The sequence below is a fragment of the Hyla sarda genome, chromosome 2 (genome assembly GCF_029499605.1).
Source record: "Hyla sarda isolate aHylSar1 chromosome 2, aHylSar1.hap1, whole genome shotgun sequence".
NCBI classification, from domain to species: Eukaryota; Metazoa; Chordata; class Amphibia; order Anura; family Hylidae; genus Hyla; species Hyla sarda.
The window spans coordinates 184999909-185013332 of NC_079190.1; the positions used below are offsets into that span (position 1 = coordinate 184999909).

At 41.0% G+C, this 13424-nt stretch overlaps 1 protein-coding gene across 3 annotated transcripts in view; it reads right to left on the reverse strand.

Moving 5' to 3' along the window:
* Positions 1-13424, reverse strand: part of GABRA5 (gamma-aminobutyric acid type A receptor subunit alpha5) — a 252490-nt gene that overhangs the window by 124563 nt on the left and 114503 nt on the right. The gene's annotated exons all lie outside the window — the stretch shown is intronic.

The following is a 13424-nucleotide window of genomic DNA, read 5'->3' on the forward strand; positions in this document are numbered from 1 at the left end:
GTTCAGCAAAAATAGATTTTTGCCCAGGTTGCCTCTTCACAGGGGATATCCGTCGGGAAAAAATTCTACTCACGCTTCCCTGATTCCTTAAGTGTCCTGCTCCTGTCCTCTTCCTGCTTCCTGATCTCAATATAACACAGTGAAGGTCAGTGAATCGCTGGCCACCTCTGTGATTTATAGAGCCCAAGTCCCAGTCTTTTTCCTGGTGCCTGGGCCCAATATTTGTCACATACTGGGATGTAGGCTGTCATGAAGCTTGGAAGTGGATCCTCCACCTGTGTGGCTGATGACTAAGACCGTATTGGGGAGCAGAGTCTAAGGTGCCGCTGGTCTTTACCAGAGCCCGCCGCAAGGCAGGATGGGCTTGCTGTGGCAGGCGACACCCAGGTCGCTACCCCCGACATGGCTCGACCACAGAGGTAACTGGGCAAGGTGAGGTACTGAAGGAGGAGGCTGTAGCGTAGGCAATGTAGCAGAAGGTCAAGGCAAGCAGCAAAGGTTCATAGTCAAAAACGTAGCGGGAATGTCTGATTACACGGGTATGGCAAAACAGGCAATAGGGAACGCTTTCTCTCAGGCAATAGGCACTGAAGATGCAGCAGGGAAGTGTGGGAGGTGCACAGACTTATAGGATAGTGTCAGGCGCGCGCCGGAGCTGAGACAGAGCGGAGGCATCAGGAGGTGAGTGACTGGCTGGGATTCGCATGTGGGCGCGTCCCGCGATGCGGATCCCGGCCCCGCTGGCAGCCGGGGACAAGGGGACCACGCACTCGCGGCCGGTGCAGGCGGCCGGAGCGCAGGACATGACAATATTTCACACTGTTCGTCAGCCAATCACTGGTCGAGGTGGAACACCGATGTGGTCAGTGAGTCCCTGAGCTGAACCATGATGTATTAGGCCCAGAAAACAGGAAGAGGATTGCACCAGGGGCAAAGCAGGATACTGGAAGCAAGGAGGGTGCATAGGAGGTGAGTAGAAGTTTAATTTTGTTGATATCTGACAGAATGGCAATAGTTATTTAAAAAAATAATAATATTCTGCTGGATAACCCCTTTAGCAAAAAAAAAAAACTATCCTTACCCCTTACTGGGTCCCTGTAACCTCCAGTATTGTTGATTCTGTTCTCTGGTAAACTTCACTTCCTAATGCTGGGGCCCAATAAGTCAGAGTGCCACAAAGCTAATCACTGTCTAAGGCAAGACACCAATGCGGCCAGTAATTGGCTGAGCAGCAATGTGACATATTTGGCATCAGCAACAGGAAGTGAAGTTCACCAGAGGCCAGGTGCTGGGATTTATGTGATTGGCCATAATAACTGTCCACAAGGGTATACTGTGTCAGCCTGTGATTGGCTGAGTGGCACTATGACATCTTGGTCCCAGCACCAGAAAGTGGAGTGTGACATAGATGGAGAGCTGCAATACCGGAGGCAACAGGGGCTGCATGGGAGGTAAGTATAGATTTTTTTTTTTTATAAGGAGGCAGCCTGGCCTAGTTTTTAGAAAGATTGCCAGACATCCTGTTTAATGCATGGCAACCATTTCTTTTGCACGCATACTGGGAAACCCTTGAAATATGTAACTCTAGTAAGCCAACATACACAATAGAAATGATTAAAAATTACTGCATTGAATGAAGATTTATGTTAACAAAAAATGTTATGTTTGGTCTGGTAACAAATTGTGCCAAAAAAAAAACATTGCTTCCCCAGAGCCATGATTAGATTGACTCCCAATAGAGGAGGGTATATTTGACATAAGGCCAATGAGGACCAGTAAGACAAATCTAAGCAAGTAGTATAACATCATCACAATCTGGGTTTATGTCATCATTATGATACCATTAAAAATGCAACTGGAATGTTAAAAGTAGGTTAGTTTTTGATATTGTTAGATGTTTTTACAGAAGTATTCCCCTTGAACTGTTCCTTGAATTTTGTTAAGGGTTCCAAATTCTCATGAAAAAAAATATTATACTGCAACCTGCTGGTAGAACAAGCTTCAATTCACATCACAACCACAGGATACCATACATTGAAACAAATACATTTCCAACACGGTTTCACAAAATCATGTTTTTTTTCTACTCTAGTAACCTTGTGACATACATATAGGAAGACATTAAGCCATGAGGAAAGGTAGTCAGAACAGTTATACTATGATTCACAGTTTGGCGTATACAGATCTCAAGCTTTTATCACATGTATGAAAGTGAGAGACATAAACATTGAATAAGTGCCAGAAGATTTCACAGTATATTTCATGCTAGAATGAAACTGCCCTTGTGCTGTCCTGTTCATACTCAGATCTCACTGATAAAATTCAGCTACATACTGCACTTTCAAGCCAAGTGTTACTAGATTCTTATCAAAAGATACAGGTTTTAAAGAAAACCTTCAGAACAAAGGTAAACAACAAAATCTTACAATTGCACAGAGAAAAGAGGTAGATTCTAAAAAAAAACACAAATGCATATTAAATAAATTTGTGTCTGGATGTAAAAAGAAAATATGTTCCCACAACCTTCTACCCTTCCTTGCAAAGTATAGGTGATACCAGGTATTGTAGCTAGGGATACATACAGGTGGAAGTATTAAGTTTATGCCCCCTTCCCATATATAGCTTTTGCTTACATTATCATTGGTGTGAAGGTATCGGTGATAGCATCAGGCGGCAGAGATTTCAGTCATGTGATCCGACCAGAAAACTTAAATGGGCACTGTCATGAAAAATTATTTTTGATATGTTGTAGTACTTAAGTACTACAACATATCTCTAATATACTTTTATTTAAAAAAAATGCTTTTAAAACATGCAAGGTACGAGGGGCGCGGGGGGGGGGGGCTGCTGCAAGGTACGTGGGGTGCGGGTGTTTGGGTGTTACTCACCGAGCGGCAGGAAGAGGCTCCCCCGCACCTGTCCCTCCCGCATCGGCTCCCGGCTCACTCCTTCCCCCATGAAGCTCCTGTCCTGGGTGCCTCCAGTTGTTTTACCACTGCAAATCCCAGCATGCCCTGACAGCCAATAGATGTCAGGGCATGCTGGGAGTTGTAGTGGTTCAACAGCTGGAGGCACCCTGTTAGGAGAACTAAGGGCAGAAGTTGGCCCTTCCAGCAGGCATCAGTGACGTGGTGCCTGCTGGGGAAGTCTGCCTGGTAGTGAGCACACTACCAGGCAGACTAAATGCCATTTTTAAAATAGTAAAAAAATAAAAATAAAAATAAAGGCAGGGAGGGTGTTAGGGATAGAAGGGCAATAGGCAGGGACAGAAAAAAAAAAAAAAAAAAACATGATGGTGGGAGCTACCCTTTAAAGAAGACCCGGAGTCTCCCATGAACTGTATGTGTTAGTAAATAATTATATTTCCCATTTTTTTTCTTAAATAACAACATCATGTTGTTCCTGTGTTCTTCCTCTTAAAAATGTATGAATAAATTAACAACTTTCTCTAGTCAAAGGCACATGTCCTTCTATAACTATAATTATAACTTGACTCTGTCCACATTGCTTTGGCAGTGTCAGAGTGTAATATCCCACAATGGGTAAATTCTTGGGTAGCAGATGAATGCTGATGTCTCCAATATGTTTCAATATTTCTTATTACAATACCTGTATATTTTGTATACTTGTTACCCAATTAAGCTGATGCTGGAAGGTACAACAAGGATCAATGGATAACATCAAACATGTGCCGGAGAACTTGCACCAAGGTCATTTAGTGTTTTTTCACAGGAAGGAGAAAATAAGAGTTAGGTCCCCATCAAGGGCCAAAGAGCTTGCCAGGTAAATGTCAATTACAGTCTATAAAAACTCTGGTCACCTGTTCTGAGGTTGACTATGAGTAGAGAACAAGGACAAGTTAAGGGTGTCCACTGCAGTCAAGGGAGCATTCAGAAGTCTTCATGGGCCTGATTGCATCCGGATGCAGGAACACATTGCAGAAGGGCCAATTCAGTTGGCGTGGACCCTGTGTTATAGTCTTCTAAATTACCTCTGCTACATCCCTGAAAAGACCCTGCTTCGGTGAGTGCAATATTTGAGCTGTGTTAGAGAGCCCCCACAAGCCATAGCCACATTTCAAGAGTCAAAAAACAAGTTAGGCTATAACCTTAGGTAGTATAAAGGAAAGAAAAAAGTGCTCAGCTCACCATCCACTAAGGAGACGTAGTGCAAGGACTTCGGCTATGTAGAAGCAACTGGACCTCTGACTGTGCAGGCCGCTTCTCATTTGTAGAGACCACAAGGAGAGAGGGGATCCAGCTCACAAAAATAGTAATAAAACATAGCTTTTAAAATCATAGGTGAACAAAAAAATCCACCCAGGTGGGCTAAAAGCAGCAAGCTGATGCGTTTCGAGTTACAGGAGACCTCTTAACCATGACAACATAATGCTGTACAATAGTGGTTTAAATACACTGGTAAATGGGGGAATGAAGAGCTTCTCACGTGTTAGCCCGCAAGGTGACGGGCAGCAAGTTCAGCGTGTGACGACAGATCCGGTAGGATCTCGCCTCACACATAGGAGAACCTGGTCTGGATATTCAAATTGCAAGTGAGACCAGTACGCCGTAGTATTCCTTGACAACATTCAATTGAAGAGGATCCAACAAGAGCAAAAATGTATAACCTTAGTTACCTATAAGAAGTCCAGGGATAGACCCAGAACTCCCAAACCATAGAGTACATTGAAAATACATTAAAACGACAACCTCTCCTCTGCATGCACTATTGCAGTGCTACAGACCGGGAGTTACTACAAATAGAATTGCATTCCACCTTCTCTTCGTTATCCTCTTTCTGGTTATCTGCACCCACAAACACCAAGGGCATCCCTACTTCCATCACCAGCACACAGTAAACTGGGATGTGCCCCGAACTACTACCACCAAGTGCAGCCCTCCACTGACAAAAGCTGTGTAAACCTGTGAGGGTTACATGGGACTGCCACACCACACTGATATCTGGACCGATACTGGACATTTGCATGAGTACTTGTACTTGTGCAAATATCAGTGATACCTAATCTGATACCTGCTGAAGGAACCCCTGCCAGCAGGTATCATGGAGGTGTGGTAGGTCCGCCGCCTTCTCCGGTGCGGACAGCCATTCATCCACCCGCTTGCAACAGGACACTTGTCCCGGTTCCCTCAAGCAATCGAGAGCTCCTGATGTAGGTCGCAGCTTCAGTGACATCACTCCGCCTGCACCGGAGCAGAGGACGAAGGATGCAGGAAGTCCCAACAGTCTAACTCTTACCGATCAACATGTTATCTATGGATAGGCAGGTAATCTCTATAGCTCACCCCACATACTAAAATAACACATACCTGCAACCCAGCTTTCTCAGTCTCATGTAGAGACTATACGTCAGGGGACTGGGAAACCTGGGTGACAGTCAGTACACAGTGCCCTGTGGGGAGTCAAAAAGTTTGAATAAAATAAAAAGGTATACTGAGATGTACTGCTAGGTTACATTGATTTTAGGGTTCAGATATGTGGACACTGTCTAATATTTATTACTATTAATGTTTTTATTTATTTTTATAATGAACTTGGTTCCAGGGCCCTGTACTGTAAGATTTAAACTACATAGCATAAATGTGAGTAAATGGCAGACTGATGAAGGCTTAGTAAAACACGACAACTTCTTTAGTGTGAGTGTACACCCTGATGAATTATGGTATCAGTGCAGTAAAGCCAGGTATTGAATTGCAAATAGAGTCTCCGGATGCTTACGGTACTTTTTTCAGACATAACTTGCCTGCATAACTTTTCCATGACAAACTTTTATAAACAAAACTAATTATCCTTCAAGTAATTGAGACTATAAATAAATAAGTGTCTTCTGAATGCAGGGACCCAATCTAATGCACTGTATTTTTTCTTTAATCTCCTCTTATGTATTTCCTTGTAACCATTACGTTAGTATATTTCATACCTTTGTTTATTTCCTCAATACAATATCCGTCTTTACCTCTGGTAAAGAATACTAAGCAGTATTGTTTGCATGTTAATGTTACTCTTCAGAGAAGCATGTATCAGGCAGCAAGAGACCAAAGAGAATTAAAAATACTAAATTGAAGCCGAGGCGTGTTATCCTCTAGGCAGTCTATGGCTTCCCAGGGGATATCCATTTACCATTCGTAATGTAATGTACTTTCTCTTCAGTGGCATGAAACTAAATGGGTCTCCTGGTTGCACGGTTGCTACTGATTTGATTCTATGAGGCTAGATCCGAACATTTGCCTGATAGGAAAAGTGATTGCTTGCGACTAAGTTGATATACATTAGTGCATAAACAGCATGAAATGGCCTAATGCAAATTTTTTTGTGCTATATGAAATGGTGATCTGAAGAGTTTTCATCACTTTTTTTTATTTTTGGCCATAGCAGCTTTTAGAAGTTATCTAGAGATAATAAATGAACAGTGTAACATATTTTGGAACCTGATTGTTTTATTTGTTTATTGTTTTACTATTTACTGGCTAGCATCATTGGCTGGTCTAATGAAAAATTATGAAGACCTACTGTACATAGTTTTTAAATCCTATGTAAATCTCGAGGGTGCAATGTAGAACAATCTTCCTCTTTCATTTGAAAGATACTACTAACTTCTAAAGGAAAGTACAAAACCTGAGAGCTTTTAGTAGTTTGGTGTTCTGGATAGCTTTGGTGTGTGTCTATGTTGTGCTAAAGAGTAAGGATATCAACCATAAGCTCATGGGAAATGTATCAATTTGGGAAGAGTTATAAGGCTTCAAACCATCTGAATTTCACCATTTTACAATGAGGACTGTAACTAAAAAGAGAGTCTTAAAAACTAACAATCTAACCAAAAGTAAGTGTCCATGCAAATTTAGCCCAAGATCAGACAATATAATCCTATTGTGCTGTCCCAGTACAGAATCACATGTTCCTCTGTACTCCTGCCCATCCTGTGTGGCAGATTCTGCTTCAATGTTGGTCATGGGCCCACTGTCCTCAGGACTCTATAATATACAGTATTATGCAATGTTACATAAGGGCTGATTTATTGTATTTTGTATGCACTTGTTACCTTAAGAAACCTGTTGTCAAGGACCTTGTTGTTAAGGGGAGTATGCAGTGGTGAACATGTGACTTATTCGGCCAATGGGATCTCTCTAAATTCCGCCCATATATAGTGAGGTCAGAGTTCAGCTCTCTCTCTCTTCTCTCTTGAGATTGTTCTGAGGTAAAGTTTGGTGAGGAGTAAAGTCTGTCTGTGAGGTGGATCTGAAAGAAGACCCGAGGCCTAGTCCAGCAACCACGCATCAACTACAAGTTAACCTCACTACCCAGGTGGAAGTCAAAGCCTTGCGGTAAGCCTACAGTCTCGTGGATTACTTCAGTCAAATTAGTCAAGTCCAGGTCCCTAAAGTATAGCGTGGGCTGCATACCAGTCAAGTCAATTATATACAGCGCAATCAACTATAAGTCCCAGCAAGACGATAAGCTTCCCTACGTTCACCCTGCAACTCCTTCATGCTAATCTGAGCTGTAACGATTTGTACCATCTTTCCAACCTCAGTAAAGCAAGCCAGTTAACCATAACCTTGTGTGGGAGTCATTATTTGACCTGTGCCTGGCACAGGTGAAGCTGGCCTACCTTGGGTGGTGTATAGGTCAACCAAGCCCTGGCGTCACGATAAGCTTAATTACACATTAACCTGTCCGACACCACACTACTAGAACACAGGACAATATAAGGAGGTCTACCTCTCTTGAGTACTCTTTATGAGCTGCAATGAAACACCCTTTATTTGCCAGTCATGTTTTCATGGACTCAGAATTCCCATGCATTCCATTGACTGCCATGTAATGCTACATTTTCCTTGTAGTACCCACTCAAGGGGAAATGTGTGTCTTGACAAGTCTTCCTTGAACCATGGCACACCTGCTAGACTTATGGGAAGTTATTTTCACTTTTAATGTGGAAGATTATTTCTGTAATCAATACACTATTTTACCTTTTCAGAGGACTTTCCACAGCTGGTGAATTTACAGGATAGTGAAGTTCTAATGTGTACCCCGTTCTTCCAGGTAACCGTATACTAAAAATGAAACTCACACTATTTTTTTTATTTCCCCTTTATATATTTCCATGCCCACCCCAAAAACATCTTTACAAAATGAAAATTACCTCTTATTGTACTTTTTTTTCTAACCTAAGAACATTCTAAACTGATGTCATGACTTGAACTGCGCATTCTAGACAGCAGTACATTTATGTCCATGTCTCTTAAGCACATCATATTATTCTTCTAACACACTACAGGATCCCACTGGCTTTTTGATGAGTAGATTTGTGCAGAATGCTGTTATTTAATGTATGATCTATAAGTATACTCATATCTTCTATGATAGCAATTTCCCAGGGACTGAAGCTTGTAATAATGGATAACTTTAGCCATAAGTCACTGGCAAAATCATAAGATGGTAAATAGATAAAAAAGGAATCTGTAGAAAGGTTTAGAGGTATACATAGCTCTGTAGATGACAACTAGAGATTTTAATTGTACGTTTGACAAAAGAGTTCAAAGAATAGACGTATTACTTTAAATGTGACACTAAGAAGTCACCATGCCAGCTGCATTCAGTGTTATGAAGTCACTTTGATTAGAGAAAGATCAGTTTCTAAGAGAATTAATAATGTTCTAGAAATATCATAAGGATATGTGAAGGAGGGAATAAAGTGAAGGACAAATGGGAGTCATAAATAGCCTCTTAACAGATGGCTTGCAGTCTATGAAATATAGAAGCCCCAAACAGAATTAGAAACAGATTTGGGCACATTTCTTTACAAAACATAGAGGATATGTCATAAAATTGAAAGCAGCTGACAGACATCTACTGCCATCTTTTAGACAGCAAAAAAGAAAGTAAGAGGAATATGGGAAGAAATGTAACACGTCTATAAGCATTAAAGGGGTACTCTGTAGAAAATTATTTTTTTTCATATCAACTGGTTCCAGAAAGTTAAACAGATTTGTAAATTACTTCTATTAACCCCTTAAGGACATAGCGTTTTTCAGTTTTTGCATTTTCGTTTTTTCCTCCTTATCTTTTGAAAACCATAACTCTTTAAATTTTCCACCTAAAATTGTAATGACATAATTTTACAAAAAAATTTTTTTTAAATGTGCAACAAAATTAAAGAAAAAAAAAAAACTTTTGTATCTTTTGGGGGCTTCAGTTTCTACACAGTACATTTTTCAGTAAATATGACGCCTCATTTTTATTCTGTAGGTCCATACGATTAAAATGATACCCTATTTATATATGTTTTATTTTGTATTACTCCTGGAAAAAATCATAACACAAAAATTAAGATGTCTAAAAAATTCTTCTTCTGACCCTTATAACTTTTTTATTGTTTTGCATATGGGGATGTATGAGGGCTCAATTTTTGCACCATGAACTGAATTTTTTTATCAGTACCGTTTTTATTTTGATCGGACTTTTTAATCACTTTTTATAAAAAATATTCTGGTATAAAAAGTGGCCAAAATACGCTATTATGGACTTTGGAATTTTTTTATGTGTACGCCATTGACCGTGCGGTTTAATTAATGATATAATTTTTATAGTACGGACATTTGTGCACGCGCCGATATCACATATGTTTAAATGTATTTTTTTAACATTTTTTTTTTAAATGGTAAAATGGGGGTGATTCAAACTTTTATTAAGGAAGGAGTTAATTCACATTTATTAACACTTTCTTTTTTTTTGCAATGTTATAGCCCCCATTGCCAGCACTGTTCAATGCTATGCCATGGCATTGCATTGATCAGTGTTATTGGCGGTCAATTGCTCAAGCCTCGATCTCAGGCCAACCGTACACACCGGAGGCAGGTAAGGTAACCTCCGCTTGCGTCCTAGCTGATCGGGACACCGTGGTTTCACCGCGGTGTTCCCGATCAGCCCGACTGAGCTGCTGGGAATGCTTTTTTTTACACTTTAGATGCAGCAATCAAAGGATAAATAGCGTGGGTTAATAGCGTGCAGTACCGCAATCGGTGACGCGCGCTATTACCCCCGAGACCCATCTACCGGTAGCCACTGGGACGATCCTATATGATGCGGGGGATAAGATGTCTGATCGCTGTCTGATCAATAACCCCCACCACCACAATCTCCGATACGGCTACCCAGTCATCCAGTGCATGGAGCAAACTCTGTTATGTACTGAATGATGGGCCATGACAGCCATCACGCCCCCTCAATTTATGTCTATGGGAGGAGGTGTGATGACTATTTACTCCCATAGACATGAATGGAGGGGGCATGGTGTAATGTCACAAACGCACAAGCTCCAAGCTTCTATGTTCAAAAGTCCAAGATGCCAACCCTGAGATCGCGGGGGGGTCCAAGCAGACAGACCCCCCACGATCAGACATCTTATCCCCTATTGGGGCAGAGTCACCCTTTAAGATCCAAAGTGGCTAAGAGACAATAAAATATAAGACAAAGAGCAACAAGGTAAAAAAATGTGCATTCAGTTATACCACTTAAAAGTAAAAAAAAAATATATTTACACCTATGAGTCCCCTAGTCTCAGCTGTCACACAGGCTGCTTTCTCTTAATGCTTGATAGGTGACATCGCTACTTCAGTTACCTTCAGCTAAAACAGCAGTCACACAATGTAGGATTTTCCACAACCACAGATCACACACTACTATGCCTCTAGCTTTGTATAGTGAGTATTAGATACACCTGTACCCTGTCTCTTACACACTGGAGAGCTTTGTTGGGCTGCATCATACAGGACATACTACAGAATCAGGGGAGGTGGATTACTCTGCAGTAACCAATGTATAGACTTACCAACCACTATATATCCTGGTCCCATAGAGATAGCAGCATACAGATAGAGCCCGGTGGGGAGAAGTCTAAGATGTCAGATAGGTGACGGGAGCTGACAGGTGATGATGTAGTCTTGCAGTTCATAGGAAGTTATATAACCCAGGACAGACCATTCCTGTTACACAAAAAGATGTGATTTTTTTGGTGTTCTGCGTGCTGGTCACATGACCCAGTTGCAGTAATTAAATGTATGGATGCTGCTGAGCTGGGATGAAACAGATAGCACTGTAGGAATAGAGGTGGTGAATGTGCAAAATCAAACAAAAACTAATGTTTCTTTCAGATGGATCCATTGACTTTATAAAAGTAACATAACTGATAATTAATAACATTGCATTAGTTTCTTGTTTCCTGTGAAGAAATAACACCTTTCTAACATACATACGTAACGGAAAAAAAACTGAGAAAGGCAGTCATACCATATTGATTTGGTTTAGATTTACCTTCTGTTCACTCACTTTGCATTTTGTTACGTAATAAAGACAAATTATTAACACTTCTATACTTCTATTTTTGTAAACCTTGTTACAGTGCAACATTTTTCAACTCCTGCCTAAAAGTTTTGCTGTACTTTTTGGAGTCAGTCACACCATAAAGACACACACATATCAAATACACACACACATTATATATATATATATATATATATATATATATATATATAGATGTGTGTGTGTGTGTGTGTTTGTGTGTGTGATGCAGAAGTCACGCTAGAGTTAGGTCTTCTAGTACCTGTCATCATCTTGTTAAATTTTATATTCCTCCCAGTTCACTGCTCCCATCATGATAAATCACCCCCTGCCTTTATTTTTATTATTTGTTAGTTTTCTACCTTGATATTGTTCCATAATTGTTGCTCAGTCAGATTTACAGACTGGGAAGGGGCGTTACCCAGCAGGCGTGACATCATCTGAAGCCATACAGGGGAGAACGTCCTCCGTCACTCTGCTACACACAGCCCAGAGCAGTTCAGTGTGAGATGAGCTATGATTGGCTAATGCTGCACACACACACACACACACCCCTCCCCTCAGCACTCCAGACTGCATTGCCTGATGTTGGACTTCTGCCAGGCCAGCAGCAGTCCAAAGTCTTTGCAAGAGATGGGGGGAAATGTGCACCGGACAAGTAGGGAGACAAATTATACACAAATAAAACAGAAAACGTCATTTTTTTTTAAACAAAGTAAATTAGAAAGATTTTTATTTTTTACCATAGGAGTGCAATAGAAAAAAAAATAGTTTTCATGACAGTGTCAATTTAAGGGCCAACATCACATGGCAGGTATAATTCAGGGAATTCTTAACAAGTATGAATTAAAAAGCAGAGAGAGAAACCAAGTACTTCACTTACCCTTTTCCTTCTGCTGACAGGGTGCTCAGTGTAAACTGTCTACAAGAGGGTGCTTCAGCAGAAAGGCAAATACTTAGGTTCCTGATAGCATACAGGGGAAACTGGGTGCCACATGCCTCTTGGTCCTGGTCCAGTTAGCAGTACAGATTGCCGAGTCAGGAGGAACCCATCTCAATATGGCAGCTGGATTGTGTTGCACTATATTCAAAGCCGTTGACATGGGTTTCTGTGTGGAATGTAACCTATTACCTCAGTTACACAAGACCCTGCTTCAGTGAGTATATTGGGATTGCACTAGTGAATCCCGAAAGTCATAGTCACATATCTGATTCTAGAAACAAGTCAGGCTATGCTCTGATCATAGACCAACTCATGTCCAAGGACAGACCTGACCACTGAGTCCAGAGCTCCGAAACAAGTCAATTCATAGTCCAAGCAACGTTTACTTGGAACAAACAAACACCTCTCCTTTACACAAAACATTAACCCTTGCAGTGTTTACTGCCTGGGACTTGATTACACTGGAGACTGCCATACCATTGGCAGCACCGTTAACATACTAGTCCCAGCAGACAACTCCCTGAGTCGCCATACATACGTAAGATCATAACACGATCGATCTGCTGTAATATCATATAATAATATAAATTGACAGACCTGTGTGAGAGACCAAGTTACACCCCTCACACAAGGGCTGGCGTGGCATCCAAAAGCCAGTCTGTCATGCCCCTGTGCAGCATCTGTGCACTATTAGTATTATATGATGTGTGTATACAGTGTGACAGGCTGCTAATAATATAACGTGATAGACTAAGCCCAGTTGCCAGGTAACTCTGCTCTGCTCAAGAGGTGTGAGGTCTGGGCACAGTCAGCACGGAGAAGTAGCCATGTCTTTTAGTCATAATACTCTCATTTATTGCTAATAAATCATTCTTTACCAGTAAATTACATTCAGCCCCTTCCTCTCGTGTATGTTCCTGATGTGGTACATTTGTTAAATCATTCTACATCTATTTTGTAGAAAGTAGATTAGATTAGAATCAGATTACTCACATTAACAGTGCAGGCAAAGACTGGACTGTGACATATTGGTTACTAGAAATACGTTATTGCCATCTAGTGGAAAATGAGAGAACTGCATGTTGTTCAACATTAGGAATTGTACAGTATTATCTATCCAGGG